We start from the raw sequence: 22920 nt of genomic DNA, 5'->3' as shown, positions 1-22920 counted from the left end.
TATAAATGTATAACATATTAAAAAACACTTTATTATTAACTAGTTAGTATACTGGATAATGCAGCAGCAAAATTAACAGTAATTCCAGTCTTCATGTCTTCAGTAGAAAAGAAACCAGTCTTTTATTTTAGATTTTTCTTTCTTTTTTTTTTTCAAAAATGTTTCAACTTGCATCTGGACTTTAAAGGATTCAGATCTCTCTTTTTTTTTCAATTTAGTTGTAATACATCAGTCCAATTTTCATTCACACAGTTATTTTTTGGAACCCATTCAATTTAAATATTGTTATAAATTGTAAACAAATACTAATGATGACAATTAATAATAATAAAGTTATTCATATTATTATTATTGACTTTTAAATTTGAAATTCAACAGTAATATATTTAAATCGTGCATGCTTTTATTTTGACATTCCATCCAAACTCAAGTCCTGTATGTGTCTGTTTGTAGGCAAGATCACAGTATGAACACAGTTTAATTCGTTTCTTTTTCAAATTCTGGTCAAATTCACCTCCAGTGCCGTTCTAAATGTATATTATAAGTGAACCAAACTATTGAGCATGTACATCTGAAATGCTGTTTGAGAGTATTGCTCAAATATTGCACAATGCGTGAAGGCTAAAAATAGCCGCAAGTGTGTGTGTAAACAGAGCAGCGCCATTCACTAACGCGATGTCGCTGCGCATACTAATATTTACTTATTAAAACAGGCTTTTGTGAGTCACAGAGCTATTACATGTCTTCAAGTGGCTGATCACTTCACTTCTTGTGAGGGGTCTTTAATGTGAAACTAGGCCAAACTAGTGAATTGCAATGTCTTATGCTTTTTTTTTTTTAACGCGTGTTTTTTGTCACCTTGTTCTAACTGCTTGAGGTTAGCGTCAATGTTAGCATCCTCTCTGCCTTGTCTGCAAACATACTGCTGTTCTCTATTAATGCAGCATCTATTCAAGAAATTAATTACTTTATAATGATATGACAACATGTACTGTCCCCTTTTAGTTGTTGGTGTTTTAAATCTGCATTGTTCAGCTCCGTGCAGTGTTCTGCTGCATTCAAAACAACCATCATGAGGCATCAGTGATAGTTTTTATTTCACCTCTATAGGCTGCTCTCATACTATAACGACAGCGGACCCTTCCCAGCCGCTCCAGCACCGGACACAACGGGGGAAAATTATTGTGTGGATTTTTGGCGATAACCAATAGTTCCAGAAATTGTTATCGGTGACGATTAATTGGCAAAACCGATATATCGGCCGACCTCTAATTAGCAATATAGAATACAAATACAATAAGAAGGGAAGATGATTTTCCAGGGGTGGTGGTGGGAGGTGTGGCGCATAAGCTTTTGCTTTACGTAAATTATATTTTTTTGATTCGTCTCCAACCCCAGCCAGGCATCTTCCAGTGGCCCAAACAGGACATTACGTATTTGGGCATTTTATTCCCAGCAAATTTGTCTGATTTAATTAGTTAATTTTAACCCCTTAATAAAAAGGTTTTAAAAAGCAATTTGCTAGCATAGTGAAGTCCTTCATTTGGAATGGTAAGCATCCTAGATTAAATTTTAATAAATTACATAGGTCGACTGACAAAGGTGTGAAGATTGTTGTATTGTTATACATTCAGTCTCAGACATTTGACTCATTGGTCGCTTCCACCTGAGAGAGCCTCTCCCTGGTTATTTATTGAACAGGATGTACTTGCCCCAATTTTGCCATTGCAAAGCCTTTCTATCAAACTAATCGTAGAAGTTAAGTTACACCCCGTTATCTCGCATTTGCACTTGGTATGGAAACAAGTGTCCAGAGTGTTTATTCATTTAAATGTTGCCTCAAGCATATGGCTGAACCCCAAATTATGTATTATTAAGTCCTCTTTCTTCTGGTCAGAGTGAATTGTGAGGGGGTTTACAACACTCTGTGACCTGTGGTGTTGAGATCTTTTGAAAATTTGGTTCAATATTTTGGGATTCGCAGATCTCAGTTCTATAGGAATTTACAGCTGTGCCACCTGCTCTGTATTGTTTTAGTTATCGGTTATCAAAATAATCGTTAGTTGCAGCCCTATATAGAAGCACCGAAGGCCATTTCAATATGTAAGAACTGTAATAAAATAGTGCCGTACAACGTGTTTAACACAATCACTATGCAAAAGACACCTACAGAACTACCACAGCTCTCAACTAAAATCCACCAGGTCTGAAGAGACTCATGTGAAATCATACAAGAGAGAAGCCAGTCAGTTGAGTTGGTGGTAGAACCTTTTACAATACTGGCATATTGCAAGCCGTCATTTACTGCATATGATAATTCATACTGAAAAAGTAGAACTGAATTGACATTGTTTTGCATTTTGTGACTTTCAGTCGAATTAGGGATGGGCAGATCGATACTAAAATATCCATACTTCCGATACTGATGTGGTATCAAGAATATCGATTCTCACATAAAAATATAGATTCTGAAGGGTTTTTTTTTTTTACTAGATAACATGAATATTAATGCATCTCATAAGCTTTGAAGTGGAAAATAACAATTATATGAGAAAATTGGTTCTAACCCCACAGCCACCACCATTGTGTCCTTGAGCAAGACACTTAACTCCAGGTTGCTCCGGGGGGATTGTCCCTGTAATAAGTGCACTGTAAGTCACTTTGGATAAAAGCGTCTGCCAAATGCATAAATGTAAATGTAAATGTATAATGGGCTTGTGTGACCATTTTTACAGGCTTATATAAATTCAGAGGTGTTAAAACATTGATAATGATCTTAAATCCTAATTTATAAATGATACCCTCATGAAAACTACCCATGGATTTAATGTAGTAAATTTGTATTAATCATGACTAGTAACCACGACTGTAGTGACCATGAAACCAAGGTTTCATTACAACCCAGATAGCAAAAAATGTCCGCACGGCTTCGTTTTGCCGCCGTCCCCAAGCTGTCGGCTATAGGTGCGTCTCACTGGCGGGGATGAAGCGTTTGCCGCCAAATTCGTCACGCCCATTTCCCAGATAGCAAAAAATGTCCGCACGGCTTCGTTTTGCCGCCGTCCCCAAGCTGTCGGCTATAGGTGCGTTCAGACGGCGGGCCGCTCGCTTCATTTTCTCTGGCGGTTGCCTCGCGGCAATCGACCGCGGCCGGCCGGCGGCAAGCTGCTTTGAAATACGAGGACAGCTTAGACTCTCAAAATCGACCAGCCATGTTGGCTATTATTATTTTTTGCTCCAAAGCCATTAGGGTTTATAACAGATTCTTGACTCTTGATTCCATGATAAGGTAAGGTTTAGGAAATGACATTTAAATTACTTTGAAACTCTGAAGCGATTATACAGTAATATATGTAAAATATATTGAATTATTTATACACAGGTGAAAATTGTTTACATTTCTTTGATTGATGCACATTGAGACATGCAATAAACCAAAAATAATTCCTTTTTGTAAAACTTACTTGGCAATAAATATCTTTCTGATTCTGATTAGGTTTTAAAATAGATATTTAATACAGGGTATGAACAATTTAGCAGAATAAATTGATGAAGTTAGACTTTTCACCAATGCCTGTATCAGTGAACAGTGAAAGACATCTGCAACATGGCCAAAATATCAGGTAGCCTATACTTTAATTATTTTTTATTAATTTGCAACCATGGTGATATCTATCATAAACATGAAAATCCCTGTTTTGACGTGAAGGATAAACTCAATGAAAAAGCTGAAATTATCCTCTGGTTTCACAGTTACGTAGAAATTTCGTTTATGTCTACATTTTTTCCAACCTCGATTTATTTTTTTTTATTTTTTATTTTTTTGTTATTTTACCTTTTACAGGTTTTGCAATTTGACCTGTACAAATGTTTAAGAAAGTGTTAAAGTCCCTGTAAAGGTAATACAAAAAATCTAAACGCATTATAAATGTTAAAAATGTATTGCTAAAACACATTACAAAGACTGAACAGTGAAGTTCCGCTGTCGCCATATCTGTTTCCGGTTTACTTGCGCGTCGCCCAAAATGTCTTTTTACTCGATGTCTCCAGAATCTTCCGAAAATACGCGTCAGCGATGTTCATCGCATTGTTGATGCCTGGTCCCCTGCTCCGACAAGCAAGAGGGACAAGGGCTTTAAACTCTACATATCGAGTTATCTGCACAACTACAAGGGTAAGTATTTTAATCTAATGTGGTGTGCCGGCAGATAGCGGCTAAGCTAGTTCGCCACGTGTTCATTTTTAATGTAACGTTAGTATAGAAGCTTGTTTTTCTTAGTTTTAAAGCAGACTGTTTGTTAATTTTTGTGATAATTGTGATATCAATTATATTAACTTGGTCTCCTCTCAGTTTCTAATAAAGATCAGGACACCGGTGAAGTCACTGTCAGGGCATTGTGTTACAGGTCCATGAGGAAAGCAGATAAACCTCACAGTTTGAGTGTATGGTGAAGCTAGAATTAATAAGACCGCAGTTATAGGCTTGTTACTTTAATAGCCCGATGTTCCTGGGGACTCGGCTAAGGTTATTCATGTTTAATGTAACTCAAATCAAATGAAAACAGTTATTGTAGGCAGGTAAGTTTCCCTAGCTGGTCCCCTCTGTGTAAAATGCGTTCTTATTCAAGTTTTCAACTCAGTCATTCGTTTAAGATGCAATCTTGTGTTATAAGTATTAGGCTATCATGATTATACAGTGAGCAAGCTATATAAATAAGTATTTAATATAATAAAAGTGTAGAGCAACAACCGAGGTTGTAAGGTAAAGGCTGAATATTGTAGATTTATTACAATATGTTGCATGTTTGAATTAAAATACCTGTGGATATGCAGGAGCACACACTCTACAAAGGCCTGACTGGAGATTTGCCTGATCTATCCGTCCTTCAGGTGAGTAGGGATATAACAATAGCACATTTCACTGTACAGTATGATATATCAACCAAAATCTGTATACCAATATTTCATTTTCTTTTTCCTCCCTTTTACAAACAAATATTCTGCTTCAAAGAAAAAAATGAAATTGATGTTATCATAAGGGTTCTTCATTATGAACTTGTATGCCATGCATAACATACTGTGGATAGAAATTACAGGGAAAGTTACTGGTATGATAATTGTGGTTATATTATATTACTATTATATTTAGTGTATTGCTAATCAATATATTGTTACTTCCCAGATGACAGCGGCTCGCTTCAAGAGCAGGTGAAGCAAGTTGGGACAATGTTGAAGACATTTGCTCGCACTGGGCAATCGGGTACAACTTGCAAACAACACCTGTGGTTGTTGGTTTAATTCCCACCGGGGCCACCTGTACATGTAGTAGACCTAGATATAAATGTCATAGTTTAGTAGTTGAAGGACCAGGACTGACTACTTTATTCTTTTATTCTGGGAACCCCTGTAGGTGCAGATCAAACCCTAATGCTGCGACGTCTTGGAATTTGGCGATGTTGTGCGTAGCATGGAGGACAAAATGCTATGCTGCAACGTTTCAGTGCCAATGTGTCTGTTGGAGAGTTATCCCTGACAGGGGATCTGTTACTCCCCCCTAGACACCCAGGAACATTTGGCGTTGCTTGACAACAGTCTGAGGCAGGATAAAGAGCTCCAGCAACGATTTGTAAGTGTGCCGATTTCGTTTATAACGGTATAGGGTAATCTAAAAAGTACAATTAAGATCGTACACTGCATATTCTACAGTCTGAATCCACAGCCTGTCACATTTTAAATTTATGAGAAGCTTCAGAGAAATGTAATTTGTAACATGTTTTTTTGTATTTTCAGCTTCGGTTTTTGGCAATCAAATGTGGGAGGGACCTAAAGACAACCGTGTGGCTGAATGCTTCAGAGTATCTTCTCTAATCACCTTTCCATCAATACAACCTGGACTGGTGTAGGGGATAAAGCATGTTTTAGAGACATGTTCCTGAAGACCATTGTTCAAAGTAAGTTGGATATTTTTTTATATTTAAGTAGATGTGTATGACCTTATGCCATTCAAATGGAATGACAGATCTTTATTTTCTACAGGAGCCATCCAGAAGAACCCGGCAACACAGGATGCCACTGATGAGGCGATCCAGGTTAACGTTACCTGAAAGGAGCATCTGAACATGAAGGTGGAAAAAGGCCGCACAGCTGAGAGGGACCCACAGCCGACCCCTTAAACCTAGGCTGACTACTGACACCCCAGCATCACTGACAACTGGAACCCTTTCTTTATCCTGCAGTCAGTAGCATCAAGACCCCTAAAAAGCCTGCTAAAAGTGTCAGACTACACTCACCCAATCCACACTGTTCACTGTGGAAATTGCTCTTTTTTTTTTTTTTTCCTCGTGACCCTGCTTTGAGGGCAGCTCCTTGGATGAATATGGGATGGTTTGTCCTTTTATACAGGCATACGAGGAATCACTGAAGATATGCCAATTTGCACTGCCTCATTCTGGGGGTCGGGAAAACCGGTGATTCTTAGCCCACTAGCAAGTCCCCAACCTCTCCAGACATTCTGATTGGCTGTGTTCTCTACAGCCAGATTTTCTGATGTTAATTATATTTATTCCCACTTGTTGTCATGTGTAAGTTGAATGTCAAAATGTATATTATACCTGCACATTCCTTAGATACCAAAGATCTCAATTATTTCATATACAATTTGCTGCTTATTTCATTGTTACAGTGCTTAACTATTCTATTTTTAAATATAGCTTGTAAATCCTAGATTATACATCTAATACTTGATATTTGCACATTATCTGGTATCAAATATTCTACTTACCGTGACTTTAGTATTGGCTTATTTAATTCCGTCAGTGCTTAACGATTCTATTATAGTTTGTAAATCCTATTTCATGCCTCTGATACTTGATATTGCACATTAACTAGTACCAAAAATTATACTTTCATTCCATCACAGTGCTTAACTGTTATTCTATTGTTACATATAGCTTGTAAATCCTTGTGCCACAAGTCAGCATTGCAGTTATAATGGTATATTCTACTCCAGAGCTTTACTCTAAATTATTACCACTTTACCTATTGTTAGAAATGACTTGTAAATATGATGTTATACCTCAATTTATTTGGTATCCTGCACTTTCTTTGGTACCAAATATCCTCATTGCTTGTGTTTACTGGTAATTCTTTTCATCCCAGAGCTGACCTCTTTATATTATTAACAATTATTGTAAGTGTTACAATAGTGTTTTTTAAAAAAAGAAATTGGAAACCTGCATGTTCTTTTGTGTGTGTGTGTGTATATATAATGTTTGTATTTTTCTGTTATTTATATTTCAGTGATATGACATCTTGTTTCAATGACAGTTACTGTACTTTGAAATGTGGAATTAAAACGCCAAATGGAAATTTGTCTGGTTTGATCAATCATTATTCTTGATAAACTGCATGCTATAAATATATATATATATATATATATATATATATATATATATATATATATAGCATGTATATATGTATATATATAGCGTATGCCTCCGACGGTCCGCCGATATAACGGCGGCGAGCGCTGCTGGCCAGCGGTCCGCCCGATATCGACGGCGGTAGGAAGGCGGCTGCCGCTTTTAAAAAGCGGCTGCCGCCGGCGGACCGCCGTCGAACGTGTTTGCGATATCGCCATTCTGCCGCTTCTACTGCCGCCGGCGCACCGCCAGCGGACCGCCGACTTCTTGCTATCTGGGAATATACCATGGTTTTGCCACAGCATTACTGTAGTATCCATATTGTAACCATATACTAATATCAATGGTTAATTTTGAGGTTTTATATGTGGCTTATACAAACTCATTTTTAAAAAGGAAAACAAAGCAGCCTAATAATGTTCTGCTTAAGCCTATAAATATATAATACATTTTAAAATACTGGCCTAAAATTACTTTGTATCGGATCGAAAAGAAAATAGTGGTATCGCCCATCCCCAAGTCGAATAAAAGACCAGTCATATATATAGTGTAAAAATATCGTCTCATTCTCGTGAACCCAGTATCATGCATTGTCTCATCTCGTGAGCCAAGTGTATCGTCACACCCCTACAACTCGAATATCACAAATGTATTTTCCTTTATGCATTTGCCTGCAGCACTGTTCACACCATTTTCCCTTTAAATCTCTCACCAAATCACAGTTACAAGTGAGTCCACTGGGGGGCACTCTGGTTGTGTCTCGTCAAGGTGTTGGATGAGAGAAGATGATATATAATGGTGTCTGTGCTTCTAAAGCAAAACAAAGTTGTATTACAACCAAATTCCAAAACTTTTACCTTCTGACAAGGGCTGGGACAACGCGTCGTCGTCATCAATGATGTCGACGCAAAAAATACGTCGACGCAAAATATGCGCGTCGATTTGCCAGACCCAAAACAGAGTAGAGAGTAGAAGCAACACGAGTGGCTCCTCAGACTATCAGAAGTGCAAGGCGGCATGCACTCGTTCCTCTAAAGTATGGGAATTCTTTAATTTAAAAGGAAACAATTCTGTGATATGTCGTCTTTGCAAAATGGAGATGGCCTTCCATTCTAGCACCACGACAATGCACCAGCACCTCAAGAGGCACCACCCGGTTGCAGCTGCAGATGACAGAGCACCGTAAGTTTTTTTTCAACTCCCCACTTTGCACTCGATGTTGGAGTAGGCTATAATACGTTGTCGACACCTAAAGTTTTCGCTTATAGCTATTAATAATGCGCTTATAGCTATGAATGTCGTGAAAAATACATAGAGGACACTGACAACGTGCTGACAGACAGGACCAAGCAGGTAACATTTAATAAAGTCTCAACTTTCAAATTTGGTCAAAGAAAATTAAACCATAAATAGGCCAACTATTTTGTGGCTCTTTAATGTGTCGTGACAGATTGCCTCAGTTAAAGCTGCTCGTGAACCGATCATCTTTTCTTTGATAATTTATAGCATAAAATATGCTAAACATGAATGTAGCCTACATCAGAAGAACTGTTGTTTTAACCGCGGAAAGATGTCAGTACAGTAGCCTACAATCCATTATTCAAATTCAAATCCACCGACGTTAATCTTCTCTCTCCTGACTACTTTGTTGGACAGAAATGGCGTATTATGATTGATTGATCAGATTGCTTGTCAATTAAACTCCCAGCGATTTTTTTTAATCATTTTATACACCCCCACCCCCGATGAAACCGGTATTACCGGTGTTGTCACAAGTCGATTAATTAAATCGAATTGGACTGAAAAAATGAATCGTTAGATTAATTGTTTAAAAAAATAATAGTTTATCTCAGCCCTACTTCTGACCATTACATCTTAGTTCACACTGGCAAAAAGACCCCAAATTAAATTACTTTGTTTATAAGTCTTTATTTTTAAGAAAATATTTTAGCATCCAAAAGGAAAATGCATGTGTGAGAGAGAGACACAGACGGTTTGATGTGACCTCGCCAGCCGGGATAAAAGCCTGAATGGTTGAAGGCAGTCCACTGATGCAAGCCAGAGGTTCCTCAGGAAAGGAATGCACATTCTTCCCACGTTACTCTCGTCTTATCTGAGGGAGGGTGCTCTTGGAAAGCACAATATGTGCTTGTGCTTATGCGTGTGTTTGAATCATCACTGAGACATAAAAGGACCACATCAGCGATCTTCAGCTGACAACACAGGTTATGGCTTAGGCTGCATTTTCATGACATAGCCTTCAAAAAAACTGCATGTTTTGCGACAAATTTTAGAACAAAATTGGGGATGACTAAAAGGGAAATATATGCAATTTATACTAAAATGGAAAACTTATGCATGTTCTACTAAACCTATGCTTAAAATGTATATTTATGAGCTCTGTAAATAGAAATGCACTTCCCACAAACAAACCACATGAAACATCCTGTCTTCATCTCAGTTACAAGAGCAACACACTGCATTCACGTCAACGGCAATAGTGGCAGATGCAGCACAGCACGACAGGACTTCTGTTACACAACAGAGTGATTTCATCTGGACCGTGCTGCAACAGGCACCGTTGAAATTGCAGGAGGACCACGATGCAGCAAAAATAACAGGTTTCCTAACAGTGGGACCCTTAGTAAGTTGTCTTGGCACTGATGTGATCAAGCCCATTCCTGACAACATTCCAAATCAAAGAATGTGAGCGACTTTTGAAAGATGCGGTAGCGCTCGGCCATACAGAGGGCCCTAGTTTCTCCCTGGGAACATTTTTGAAGAGTCCGTGCAGGTTGTTGAGAAGATATCACAGTGTTTCACAAGTTGCAGATAAGCACACAACTGTCCTTGAGCGTGACAGTGAGGATAACCCAAAAGAGATCAAAGCTTTGTGCTCCGTCACCACCACCGATCTAAGAGTTCTCTGTTCTTATGACAGTAGAGGCTGCACTAACATTTTACAAATGCCCAATAGCTCAACTTTTGAAGGAAAAATTCACCCCCAAAAAAAAAAAATACTCTCAATGATTACTCCCCCTGCTCATGGCCTGCTCCCCATGTAATGCTAGATATACTATCAATTATTTTGGTAGATTTTTTTTGTAATTAATCAGATAATACATATTTTCTAACTTATTTAAATACAATATTTTTATTTAAAAAGATAAATAATATTGTATGCTGCTATACATTGGAAGGCTGCACAATTAATCGAAAAACGAATCATGATTACGGCTCTCGCGATTATGTAATCGTGAACCTGACGATTACAGCATTCGATTTAGGTTTAATCTCGTTGTGTTAATGGTTTCTATTTAGAATGTGTTTGCAGCGGTTGAGTTTCTAACCAATCACAGATGTGTGCATTGAGTAATGAAATGGCAATGGCCAATCAGAGACGCAGTGATTCTACAGCACAGTCCAATCAGTAATGACAACTAATCCTTATGCGCAAGTTTTGAATAATCTGACGTCCAGATACTTTTCAGTACATTGAGCAATTCTGAATTATTTTCAATTTGTTAAATGTCGCCCCATGATTTTTGATGGAGAACCAATATTTTTTTGTGCTTAAAGAGATTTTTTAAAAGGTTCTAAAGAAAGAAACTGAAAAACTGAGATACTCTTAAACTATTGAACCAAATATTTAATCTTGTGGATGTTCCATGTTTTGTTCACAGCTCATACTGAATGTAAAAGGCCAGTTTATGTAACGTGACTCTTTCTGATTTTTAAAACAGCTGTTAAATAAAAAGCTGAAAAGGGAATACATTTTGAAGAAACTGAAAAAAGAAAGATACTGAAGGACAAGATGCATCGAGAATCATTTTATAATCGATTTGTGAGGCCAGTGAAGATTCATACCTCTAGTAAACAACCCACAAAACTAAAAAACTAAAATGATCCTTAACCGTTATAATCAAGTTACAGACAGGGACTAAATAACTGATTTATTGTGTTGTTTAAGAAGCTAGATTTATTATGAGAGAATTTGTGAGTGCAGAACCGGAGAGTCTGAATAATGTTGGGTTACTCGATTTTTGTGCACAACTTTTAAAAAACAAGAATAACAGTTGTATTGATGTATCAAGCTACAAAGTAGCTTGTTTTGAAGTCAGCTTGTTTTGGATGTTTTGGACATAGAAAAAGTCTTGAACTGAATTTCACAGATCATCGTAATTTGTGTTTGCATCTAATCAAATAAATGCCTATTTGACCCACAACTGCAGTTGGTAGATTTCAATTTTAATGAATCACACAAAATCACAAACAGGCTGATCTTACTTTCTAAAGTACAACTGCTGTGACAGATTTGAGGCCAAATATGATTTATCGATGATCTTATGCGAACAAGATCACAATATGGGATTTTAAATGCAGTAAGGAAGTTCAATCTAAATCAGCTGTGTAGTTTGACTACTGAATATGTCAAACATTATTATTTACTGTATGTGAACCAATAATTTAACACATATTGCATATCTGATGGTAGTTTTTGATTTTTGTGTGTTAAAGTGCACCTATTATGGTTTTAAAATATACCTAATTTTGTTTTAAAGATCTCATACAATAGATTTACATGCATCCACACTTTAATTTGCTCATAATTTAAATTTCAGCATTACCTTTTTTCCCCCAGTGTCAAAAACGACTCCTTCAATAATCCATTCTAAAGGATTCATTCTAAACTCCTCCTTTCAGAGAACCTACTCTGCTCTGATTGGTTAGATGTCCCAGTCTGTTGTGATTGGCCTACCGCTGTGTAGTCTTTTTTTTACATTCCCAAACAGCTCTATAACACACTGCATAGAAAAAACAAAATAGGTGCTCTTTGTATACATCAACCTGTTACATGACAAGGCAACCTGTTATTGACTGAAGCTAAAACTGTTTTTGTCAATTCTTCAGAAAGAATTAAATATATTCACTGTAAACCATAGATATACCTTTATAATAACATTAACAAAACATTATTAAAGTATTTAATGCTTAAACCGCAGCCCATAACCACCTGATGTTTTGAAGAACCCGCAAGCACGGTTGCCTGCTTAGTTTGGAACCTCTTTAAAAAAAAGGTCAACCGATAGTGGATTTTGCAGATACTGATAACTAAGGTGGTGAAAGGCTGATAACCGATTAATCGGACGATAGTTTTTAAAATGTATTTATAGAATTATTATAGAAAGACGTTCCTTACTATGATGGGCACAGACATTGCAGCTACAAGAGTTCAAATGAAGATTTGGTGCATGACGCTGGACTTTAACTATAAACAACCCTGGAATACACTTATTTTGAAATGACAGAAACTTAGCTATGTTAAAATCCTCAAAATTTAAATATTTACCAAATTAAGCTTTTTATAGACTATTCACCATTTTAAAACTATTGGCAACTACTGGCATAGATGTTTGCTAATAAGGGATACAGCATCAAGCATTTTCGGGTATGACGCCAAGCTTTGCACATCTGGATTTGGGTATTTCTGCCATTCTTCTCTGCAGATCCTCTCAAGCTCTGTCATGTTGGATGGGGACTGTTGGTGGACAGACATTTTTAGGTCTCTCCACAGATGTTTGATTGGGATCAACTCAATGCTCGAGCGACTCAAGGACATTCACATAGTTGTCCCCAAGCCACTCTTGCATAGAGGTCTGCAACCTGAACCGGGTCAGTTTTATAAGTAGGACTTTGGTTCGGGTCGGGTTTGTAATTAATGAAAAAATAAACCGGCTTAACAAACTTGTTTCATGCACATGCTCTCACTCACAGACGCGCAAATGGACAATTTTGGGGCCCTACACACCAATTTTTTTTTAAATATGCTGGACGATTGTCTTTGACATTTGCACCACATCTCTATGTTTTTTTCAGCATCTCGCGCAGGACCGGCACCTGCAAACTGTCAAAAGCGCATGTTGAGACACCTGCGCTCTTTTTCATTCATTGTGTTCCGTCTAGATTGTTTAAATCCCAGGCGTCACAAATATTTAACAATCTGAACAGGTCCAGGCTGCATAGAGGGGACTGTTGCAGTTTTTCATATTATTCAAGATTGTTCTGCACCATAAACATTAAGTCAATGCTTTTCCCCCTTCTGCTCTAGTGTACGAAGTAGCTGCTGTGCCTTGTTTAAACTCTGTACCGTTTCAGTACGGTTACGAATGTTGCCAATATGTTTGCAGAAAATATAGCCTATTGCAACAGTACTTGCTAGGAGAAGAAATGAGATAGTAAGCGATTTCAGGTTCAGACTTAAAATCTGACAGTATCGTTGGGGCTGGGTAGGGTACGGTCTCGGGTACCCTACATGGTCACAGTTTCGGGTTCGGGTTTCATTTTAAGGCCTGTACGGACCTCTACTCTCGCTGTGTGCTTAGGGTCATTGTCCTGTTGGAAGGTGAACCTTCATTCCAGTCTGAGTTCCTAAGCACTCTGGACCAGGTTTTAATTAAGGATATCTCTGTATTTTACTGTGTTCAGCTTTCCTTCAACCCTGACCAGTCCTACAGTCCCTGCCACTGAAAAACACCCTTCAAAATAAAAAGTTTGATAAAATAATTAGGAAGACAGTGTGTTGTTTCTATGTGTTACCAGCAGAGGTGACAGTCACAACAACTTTGTGCTCCTTCCATACATGGTGAAATGCTCACAATCCTGGTGTCATGGGTTTACTTTAGATTTGTTTACACACTAGTAATGGCCAAACATATTTGGAATTAGGCAAATGTGCAACTGAAGTAAATCTGGAGCGATTTGTTTTGTAATGAAGCGCACAAACCAAACCGAACTCAGAGCAAAGCTGTTCTAACTATTATACAGTAGGGATGTCCCGATCCGATACCTGGATTGGCTTCGATACTGACGTTTTTAGACGGATGGGTTATCAATCCGACGAGCCCGACACTGTGTGTTAGTCATGTTCGTTACTGTCAAGCTCAAAAAATGACATAAAAGAACTGTTAAAAGACCATTAAAGCAGTTCATATGTTCATTTTATTCACAGCCACTTGACGCGTGATAGCTCTGTGAATCGCAATAGGCTGTGTTTAATAAGTAAACATATAAAATGCATACGCAGCTCCAGCGCGTTAGTGAATGGTGCTTCTCAGTTTACACAAACGCACGGCTATTTTTAGCTTTCACGCATCCACAATATTTGAGCACTACAAACGAACAACATCTCAGATGTAGATTCTCAATAGTTCGGTTAATTTATAATATGGATTTAGAACAGCACCGGAGGTGCATTTTACCAGAATTTAAATAAGAATCTAATTAAACTGTGAATAAAAAGTGTGAGGGTTTAAAAATTAAAGCTGTCATGGAGATACTCACGGAGGCAGAGATATGACCTCAGTAGCAGGGTTTATTGAGCAGAGGATTGAAACAGTGATGCAAGCATTGTGAGTAAATCAAGTTGAATCAAGTGGCAAACAGCAGGTAAGTAATATCCAGACAGTGTACAGACACGATGACTCACAACAATTTTATGATACTTGCAGGCAATAATGAAGACACAGGTATGTTTGACATAGCATAAAGTTCTGGAGTCTCAGAGATACTATCGATGAGAACAGGCAAAGAGAGAGAGAGAGAGAGAGAGAGAGAGTGTGTGTGCGAGAAAGCGGGGTAAATATGCAGACTTTGATTAGCCACTAATGATATGCAGGTGCGTGTAATCAGAACTCAGGGAGTGCGACAAAACGTGCATGAATGAGACATATTACTATTATAATATATTACTATTATTATTATCATCATCATCATCATCATCATCATCATCATTTGTTTACAAATTATAATAATATTTACAACTAAATAAAAAAAAAAAATAGGAGATATGAATCATTTAAAGTCCAGATACAAATTTAAAAAGAAAAGTTTTTGCCAAAATTTCTACTGATGGCTTATACTGGAATTACTGTAAATTTGCTGCTACATTATCCAGTTTACTAGTTAATAATAAAGTGTTTCTTAATAAGCTACACATTTATATTGAAATAATGTGTAGTTAGAGGTATTGTGTGAAACTAATTGGGCGTACTCTTTACTATGTAAAGACATTCTAAACTGATTATGCAAAAAAACAACACCGGTATCGGATCGGGATTGGTATTGGCCAATCCTGAGATTTCTGATTTCGGAATAGGATCGGAAGTGGAAAAAGTGGTGTCGGGACATCCCGATTACATACATTATCAAAGCACGAGATGGCATTCATTTCAAGTGCATCGAGCACAGAACCATTTAGAGAATGTTAAAACACAGTATTATTATCCAGTGCATTCAACATGTGTGTTCAGAGTATGTGTAATATTAGAGATTCAGTGCAGCACATATACGATCCTCATAAACATATGTGGTTCTATATTTCAGCGCGTGCTTCAAAGTGAAACAGTGATAGCCATGTTTTAATACTTTATTCCGATGATGTTTAATATTAGGAAACAAACTGACCTGGTTTGGCTTCAGGTGTTCCTAGAATCAAAATGATTCCCAAACTATTAAGAATCTGATAAAAGGAAAACGATACCTGTTATTAAGTGGAAAAAAACATAGAAATAAGGCTTTAAGTTAGTTTGATTTCCCACAGCATCTTGAAGTAGTACACAAACTGTTAAATTCTGAAGTTTCTACATGCTCAGATGATCAAAAATAAATAATATTAATTACAAACATGAAATGCAGCTAAATATCCTGCTCTTATAGAATAACGTATAAATATATATTAATTGCGATAAAAATGCATCACATATGTGTTAACAGTGTATGTCGGCCACCACAGAAGACAATTTCTGACCCAGGAAAAACCATGTGCAGTAATGGAGCACATTTTCAAAATGCTAAAACAGCAGGAAGGATATTTGAAAAGTAGCTAAATTGATGCATTTTCAGTAGGGATGCACAGATCCCACTTTTACTCTTCCAATCCGATTCCGATATCGGAAATCTCAGTATCGGCCGATAACGATCCCCATCCGATACCAGTGTTGTTTTTTGCATAATAAGTTTAGAATATGTTTATATTATTGTGTGGATCTAATTGGGAGTTTAATATAAACAAACACAAACCTCCAACTGCATATTATATCAATATCAATGATAGTTATTGTTATCAAATATTGTTAACTTGTTTACTGGATAATGTAGCAGCAAATTTTACAGTAATTCCAGTACAGCAGTAGAAAAAAAGCTTCTTTTTTTTCAAATTTGTTCAACTTGTATCTGGACTGGATTCAGATTTCTTTTTTGTTCAATTTAGTTGTAAGATATCAGCTCACTTTTCATTCACACAGTTATTTTTTTAAACCGTCAACACAAATTATAATATTTATAAACAAATTATAATAATAAAATATTATAATAGTAATCTATCTCAATCGTTAATATTTTATTAACTGAACCCTGTCAACCCAAACCTAAACCTAACCATCAGCGGAGTAAAAATGTAATGCTTTAGGGAAAATTGAAACTTTCAAAAATCACACTCATCACTTATTTTTGCAAACGCGATTACTCCCAGGTTTCACCGCGGTATCCAATCCCGGGTCTCCCCTGCAACTGATGCAATGTGATTCTAGAGAGATGCACCACAGGGGAAGGTAAACCTCTTGAGCAGATGCAAAAATGTCTGATGAGAGATGCCACTTGTCAGTGAGTCAGCATAATGTGCACAATCCTAGGTTACTGGAACCCTCGGAAACTACATGCCAATCTTCATTGTGATCATGTTGTGTACAGTTCACACATGACCTCTTAACGGAAAATGCTGTTATGTTTGTAAGCACCTAATGTGTGCATAATGCTATAAATAAATTGGCGTTCCAACTCCATGCTCAACTGTGCAATTCAAAAAAAGATTAACGCTGTCACTTCTGAACACTACCATAACAAACAAATGGCTGGATTTACTGATAATATTTTATGAATGTACAGTCAGCACTAAGAGAACTAAACACATACCAGGTCAAAGTCCAGGTGCACACACAGCAGGAATAACTCAGTACATCTCAATGTTCACATCACAGCCATTCAACCTGTGCCACAACTTATTTACATGCTGCTATAAAACAGAAAATATCAAACAAAGCAGACACGGTCCCACTGAATTATAAGAATTGAAGGAAGACTTAATCATCCATAAATGTGAAATGGGCAAAATATGTCCAGGTGAAAGCCAAAAGCTTAAGTCTTAATCACGGAGTTAATGAATTGTGTGTGTGTGTGTGTGTGTGTGTGTGTGTGTGTGTGTGTGTGTAACACTAATTAAAATATTTCAAAACCTACAACCTCGACCACAGCCACATAAAAACATGATTCAAATTGTATAAGCCACACCGGTCTGGGTACAGAGTATTGGCTGCGATAATGATTAACCATTCAGCAACTGTGCTGAGTAAACAGATAAGAGCATACTCTTGATTTGCATCTTGGGGAAGTCTTGCCTTTATAAGGAAATGGGTAATGCCATCATCCTCTATGAAACCCCATCATAAGTGTGTAGCTTGACACCAACTCCCACTTTGATGACTCATCAACTGGATGTACTGGTTTCCGAATGCCATCATAATTCTGAGAAAAGCCAAACCCTCATACCGATCTAGGAGAACATGCAGGCTACAACAAAACCTGTTGGTTTTCCAAAGAAATCCAACATTAATGACAACATTGTTTTTTCATCTATTTTACAACATTGAAGATTTTGTTAGCAACATGTTATGCAATCAAAAAGTGCTTGGTTTCCAAAATCAAAGCTTAAACATCTGATGACATAAGTCAGATGACAAGGAACAGTTCACCAAAAAATGAAAATTCTCTTGAAAAGAAGATTTTAGAAGAAAATCTCAGCTCTGTTGGTCCATTCAATGAAAGTGAAGTGTAACCAAATCTTTGAAGCTCCAAAAAGGACAGAAAGTGCATAAAATGAATCCATACGAATCCAGAGGTTAAATCAATGTCTTCAGAAGCGATATAGTCAATCAATAATAGATCAATATTTAAGTTTCCCACCCAAGCGCATTCAGGACAGAGTTCTTCTTTTTCTGTTTTTGGCAATTTGCATTCCTTGTGCATATCGCCACTTACTGGGCTGTTCTGCAACTATAAAAAAAAAATTTGTATCCCCATTTCTCCCCAATTATGGAATGCCCAAATCCTACTACTTAATAGGTCCTCGTGGTAGCACAGTTACTCACCTCAATACGGGTGGCGGAGGACATGTCTCAGTTGCCTCCGCTTCTGAGACAGTCAATCCGCGCATGACACCACGGAGACTCACAGCATGTGGAGGCTCATGCTACTTTCCGCGATCCACACAAAACTCACCACGTACCCCATTGAGAGCGAGAACCACTTAATTGCGACCACGAGGATGCTACCCTATGTGACTCTACCCTCCCTAGCAACCAGGCCAATTTGGTTGCACCCTGGATTCTAACTCCAGGGGTGGTAGTCAGCATCAATACTCAATGAGCTACCCAGGCCCCCATTGATTTAATTTTTCTCCTTTTCTTTATCCCTCCTGTTTTTCTTTCTCCTTCCTTCCCAGTAGGAGGCTATACAATGAATGCGAATAGCTAAGTAAAAAACAGAAAAAGAGCTTGGCTCTCTTGTGAACACACGTAGGGGGCTGGTTGGAAGTGGAGATTTATTGTTAAAAAGGACTTAAATAATGATCTCTTTCTGACACACACTAATCATATTGCTTCAGAAGATATGGATTACTAACTACAAGACACTATCCCCCAACACTGTAGGGAATCACTGGCTGATGACCTGAATGTGTTTTACAGTAGATTTGAAAAGCCCAGTCTCACACCCCACACCTGCTCTGACATTCACTTATCATCAACACCTATTGCAACTCAACCTGCACTTAAGATATGCAAAGAGGGTGCATGCCGGGTCTTCCGGAAGGAAATCACAGGGCCCAGATGATGTTTCACCCACTTGTCTAACATCCTGTGCTGACCAGCTGGCCCCCATCTTCACACAGATCACTGGAGCAATGTGAAGTTCCCTGCTGCTTTAAATGCTCCACCATCATCCCTGTCCCAAAGAAACCCAAAATCACAGGACTTAAAAATAGACCCGTTGTTCTAAAATTGGCCCACCTGAAGGACATCACTGGACCCTTTCTGGATCCCCTTCAATTTGCTTTGAGCAAACAGGTCTGTTGATGATGCAGTCAACATGGGATTGCATCATTTCCTACAACATATGGACAGACAAGGGACATATGCAAGGATCCTTGTTGTGGACTTCAGTTCGGCTTTCAACACCATCATCCCAGCTATTCTATCCCAGTAGACTAAATTAAACCAACTCTCTGTTCCCACCTATATCTGTCAGTGGATCACCAGCTTTCTGACAGATAGGAAACAGTTAGTGAGACTAGGGAAATTCACTTCCAGCCCCTCTATATTCAGCACTATCCGAAGGGGGTCAGTATCTGGTGTGGCCAGCTGCATTAAGTACTGAAGTGAATCTCCTCCTCATAGACTAGGGCTGGGTAACATTAAAAAAAAATGTATATCGATACCTTGACTTCGATACCGGTTCTTAAACTATACTTTTTTCGATACCAATTTTAAGAAATCTATTTGAACAAGATTACAAACATTACACATTACCACAAAAAAACTGAAAAAATAGAACCAGACTCAAAGACTCATCTCCTGAGCCTTCTGGTCTCCTCATGTCAGGGTCGGCAAGGGCAGAGGCTATAACATTAACGTGAAGAAGGGGAAAAAAACAAGAAAGCTAAACTGTTAATTCAGCCAAACCTAAGCATAAGTACGGCTTAACAAGATAACTAGTTTAATGGGAGTTAAACTTGATCATTTACTGTCAACCTTGAAGCATTTTTAGCATCGATTAGCAATCTATAGCCATACATCCAAACAATATCTAATGTTACGTAGGTCCCAGTTTATAGGACTATATCACTGCACACAAAAACGTTAATTTAACAAGTACACAAGCATGTACCAATACAAGTTAGCCGATTTTGTTTGTTTGCTATAAGTTAACCTTTCCTGTCGGAGTCCCAGTCATAGCGTCGCAGCATTCATCAGTAGATTTGAAGGAAGCTCTGTGGCAGGACGCCGAGAGGATGACTGCACCAGCTCGGTCTTCTTGCAGTCGAAGACAGCAACTTTCTGCTCTTAAGTTTATACTGTGCACTGTCAAGGTCTTCATTAGATGTGTTGTGTTGCTGGTCTTGGCAGCAATTATCTTGTCACAAATATTTCATCGCGCGCTCTTGGCATCGAGCCTGGTGAAATGTAGCCACACTTTTGATCTTTTCCACATCTTGTACATCTATGGGGATTGGAACACATACACATTACAGCCTCATGTGTGAGTTGCGTCTCTGGGCATAACCGCCGTAAACTAGTGTTTTTCCTTGATGCCTAAACACAGCCAATCACAGGCACTTTTAGATTTGGGCTCATCTAGCATGCTACATGCTTATCACTGACGTTAAACTCATTAGGTATCAAAATTTGGTAACAAGACATTTTTAGATACTTGATTGTTTAGAGACAATTTGGTTGGTGCCTAAAATGTATCGAACTCGATACCCAGCTCTATCATGAACTGCACCAGATTTGCCAGTACTTGCTGTGAGATGTTACCCCACTCTTCCACAAAGGCACTTGCAAGTTCCAGGACATTTCTGGGGGGAATGGCCCTAGCCTCACCCTCCGATCCAACAGGTCCCAGACATGCTCAATGGGATTGAGATCCAGGCTCTTCGCTGGCCATGGCAGAACACATGACATTCCTGTCTTATAGGATATCATGCACAGAACGAGCAGTATGGATGGTGGTATTGTCATGAAGGAGGGTCATGTCATGATGAGCCTGCAGGAAGGGTAACACATGAAGGAGGATGTCTTCCTTGTAACGCATAGCGTTGAGATTGCCTGAAATGACAGCAAGCTTAGTCCGATGATGATGTGACACACCGCCCTAGACCATGACGGACCCTCCACCTCCAAGTTGATCCCGCTCCAGAGCAGAGTTTCCGCTAGAAAAAAATGGTGCCGGTCACGAGGTTTCGTTTTACGGACATTTTGATGATATGCCGGTCAAATATATCGCCTCTTAATTAGTCAAGTTGAGGAAAACTGGAGGCAGTCTATGTAACTTAAAAAATGACATAATCAGGCCGTATAGAATGCAACATATTATTATTAGCTTAACTTTCAAATAGACGGAAAAAAAAACATGAACGTCCGATTGGCGTCAATCAACGCCAATTGTTTTTTACTGTGGTTTCACACACATTCACTTTTTGAAACATTGAGGCACGGATGTACCTAATACAAATAAATAAAACATCTCCAGTTAACTAGCAGATCATTCATTTAGTCCGTTATTAAATAAGCGATCTAGCGCTAAAATCTGTTGTTTCTGAAATCAAGCGAGCGCTCATGTCCGCTGCTATCAGTTGCGCAATCTCCACTAGGACGCGCGTTTCAATCTATCGCCGTTGTGGAGACTCTCTATTAATTCCGGTGAAATCACAAAATAAAATGCACACAAACGTGTCCCTGCTTGATATAGACTGTAACCATGCACTGATGAACATAGGCTATTCAGTTTTGATGATAGAGAAAAAAAACAGCACGAATGCGCGGATTAGAAGCACTGATCTATCTATAATGAGATGTTCCTGATTCACCTTCGTCTGGCCTCTGAAAAAAGCTTTTAAAGCTAGTCTGCCTGGGCCTGGCCATATTTGAAACGTCTCACTCAATCGTTCGTTGTTTAGGTCTATATTGCAGCCGTTTTAGGTGTGCGCTTTATTTGAAATGCAGCATGCGATGTTGTTTCATAACTTTCAAACGATAGAGCCTGTTCCTTTATAACATAGCAAGAGATCGGTGTATTTTTGCTTTATACATTTTAGGCTTATTCTCAAATTCAGATTGTGTTAGGGGGACGGGATTATTAGGCAATTTTAATCGGACAATTTGACCGGACAGATTTAATTTTGTCGGACATTTAATTTTTTTACCGGCCAATGTCCGGTAATTACCGGACAACGGAAACCCTGCTCCAGAGTACAGGCCTCGGTGTAACACTCATTCCTTCGATGATAAACGTGAGTCTGACCATCACCTCTGGTGAGACAAAACCACGACTCATCAGTGAAGAGCACTTTTTGCCAGTCCTGTCTGGTCCGATGGTGGGTTTGTGCCCATAGGTGACGTTGTTGCCGGTGATGTCTGGTTAGGACCTGCCTTACAACACGCCTACAAGCCCTCAGTCCAGCCTCTTTCAGCCTATTGCAGACAGTCTGAGCACTGATGGAGGGATTGTGTGTTCCTGGTGTAACTCGGGCAGTTGTTGTTGCCATCCTGTCCTGTAGGTGTGATATTCAGATGTACCGATCCTGTGCAGGTATTGTTACACGTGTTCTGCCACTGTGAGGAGGATCAGCTGTCCTTCCTGTCTCCCTGTAGCGCTGTCTGAGGCGTCT

At 38.5% G+C, this 22920-nt stretch overlaps 1 protein-coding gene and 1 long non-coding RNA gene across 3 annotated transcripts in view; one reads left to right on the top strand and one right to left on the bottom strand.

Annotated features, from left to right (window-relative positions):
• The window catches only part of LOC127662801 (protein numb homolog), a 78671-nt gene that overhangs the window by 53918 nt on the left and 1833 nt on the right, over nt 1-22920 (bottom strand).
• Nucleotides 4048-5532, top strand: LOC127662802 (uncharacterized). 2 transcript variants are annotated; one of them, XR_007972920.1, is made up of 4 exons: nt 4048-4174; nt 4834-4890; nt 5183-5260; nt 5411-5532. It is a non-coding gene; the product is annotated as an uncharacterized LOC127662802 (long non-coding RNA). The 2 variants fall into 2 exon arrangements; XR_007972919.1 differs by lacking the exon at nt 4048-4174 and having other exon boundaries at nt 4461-4890.

Source organism: Xyrauchen texanus, chromosome 22, assembly GCF_025860055.1.
Source record: "Xyrauchen texanus isolate HMW12.3.18 chromosome 22, RBS_HiC_50CHRs, whole genome shotgun sequence".
Lineage (NCBI taxonomy): Eukaryota > Metazoa > Chordata > Actinopteri > Cypriniformes > Catostomidae > Xyrauchen > Xyrauchen texanus.
The sequence above is the reverse complement of the archived record's forward strand: the minus strand, read 5'-3'. Positions and strand labels throughout refer to the sequence as shown.